Source organism: Echinops telfairi, unplaced genomic scaffold (assembly GCF_000313985.2).
Source record: "Echinops telfairi isolate 266 unplaced genomic scaffold, ASM31398v2 ScPeMD7_7469;HRSCAF=8507_1, whole genome shotgun sequence".
Classification (NCBI taxonomy): Eukaryota; Metazoa; Chordata; class Mammalia; order Afrosoricida; family Tenrecidae; genus Echinops; species Echinops telfairi.
Window position 1 is genome coordinate 117,151,029 of NW_022111373.1, and position 2,296 is coordinate 117,153,324.

Sequence of the window (2,296 nt, forward strand, 5' to 3'; positions counted from 1 at the left end):
CAAAACTCCTAATCTCTCTGACCCTGGAAAATGTTTATACAAATGGCTTCCCTTGGGCCTGGTTAATTAAAGAACATTTTCATTTTATCAAGTTGCCTTAGGATTGTTTGTAATAAACAGTTGCCACTAGTAAATTGTAAGCCCCATAATTATTTCAATAAGGTCTAGCATTTCTCAGACATCTCGCCTCACTCCACCATGATAAACAGAATGTAAATATATATTATACTACACAATACAGAGTTATGATATAGGATTAAAAGTAGAAATACATACTAAATAAACATTGCTTATCTGCTTAGAAGGGCAATTTTCTTGATTTTGGAAAAGCTGGAATTCAAGTTGTTCCCTGCACTTGATTTATGGACAACTGACTCTTCCCCCGGCCTGTCCCCTCTTCCTTACACTTACTGAACACCAGAAGAGAGCTAAATTTATTTGTTCTTACATGCCTTTTAAATATTTCCTCTTTATTTCATATAAATTGAGGGAACTATCATGTTGCCTTGAAAACAAACAACAATGTCAGGCTAAAGTTTGCCTCATACTATATAATGTTTCTCCCAAAGAATGTGTGTGTGTGTGAGTGTGAGTGTGTGTGTGTGTGTGTGTGTGTGGCAGATTGCCCAGGAACTAAGGTAAGCATAAGCTTAATTTTTCTTACTCATTCATCTGTAGTGAATAGTTGCACACAGTCTTCATGTTTTGAAAGCCAACCCAGCTTAACCTAGCTACCTGGGTCCTCTGTCCCTGTCAAAATTCACTGTCTTTGAGTCAATGCCATCTCCCGGAGATCCTATAGGACAGGGTAGAACTGCCCCTGCAAGTTTCCAAGACTGCAACTTGCCATCCTTCTCCTGAGGATAGGCTGATGGTTTTGAATTTCAGACTTCGTGGCTCCCAGCCCAACACTTAATTGTAAATTTGAAACAAGGTTAGGAAGGTGAGATGGGGGGAGAGTAAGAGACACCAGCCATACCTACAAGCTGAAGCTTTCGTGCGGTGAAGATAAAAAAAGAAAAAGAAAGAAATTGCTCACTACAGAGTAGTAAGTAAGCAAGCACACACAAACTCATCCATACCTTGCTTGTTGGGTAAATTGAGTAATCAGACTCTGTGTGTGTGTGTGTGTGTGTGTGTCCTGAGTGGTAATGGGACAGGGAGGAGGAGGAGGGTACAAACTTGTCCCAAAAGTTGATGGTGGGGAGTGTGTGGTGTCGGTCCCTGAACAGGTAATAAGCCCCCCTGCTCTGAAACGATAATGCCTAATTAGCCACTATCAAACTTTGAACAGGCTTTACAAGACCAGACATCAAATGGCATTTCCTGATTAACTGTCAGGAATACAATGTGTCTACAGACATGAATCACATCCCCTGTCTGTATGTTCTATTTCACAACAGGAACATGAGACTGTACTCCACCCAGTCCTTGCTTCTTTGAGGGGGAAGGGGGATTAACAAGCCTCCCCGATCAGAGTCTGACCGCCTGTGTCCTCTGGGACGAGAGGGATGCGCATCCGAGACTAGTGAAGGTTAGGCGCCTGGCTAGTTTGGCCAGGCAGACAGCCCAGTGAAGAGACTCCGTTCCATGGGGAAGGACGAGGTAAAAGAGAAGGCTGTGGGATTTCCCTTGTGCTCTGAGTCTTTTGGAAATCATCTGAATCCTTTGACTAAAGGAACTTGCTCTACAGCCTAGTGTTTCTGTCAGCATCGAGCATCTGTGTTCCACTCCCTTTTCCACCTCGCGGACACCATCATCCCAACCATTCTGGTTCATAGCAACCCTACAGGGCAGGATAGAACTGCCCCTGGGGTTTCTGAGACTGTAACTCTTTGTGTGTGTGTGTGTTTCCAAGTTTTATTGGCACATAATTTACATATCATACAATTCAATAGGTCAATCATTCAATCATATTAAGAATTGTACAATCAATTTTAGAGCATCCCCCCAACCCTATGCTTAAATTGCCTTTAAAATGGGTTGTGTAATCACAATCCGTTCCTGTGCTCCCTCCCTGCCAAATGTGTTATTTTTAAGGATGGAAATGAAAGCTAGGACCCTGGTATCAATCTGCATTCAGATGGACAATTCTCCATCCCCTCTTCTTGCCTCGGACCATGGGAGGGACTGTCATCTTGTGAGACTGTAACTCTTTTTTTTTTTTTTATGGTGTAGGTTGTACAACTAGGTAACAACCTTCTTTTTTTTTTTAAATCAATTTATTGGGGCTCATACAATTCATCACAATACATAGATCAGTTGTGTAAAGCACATCTATACATTTGTTGCCCTC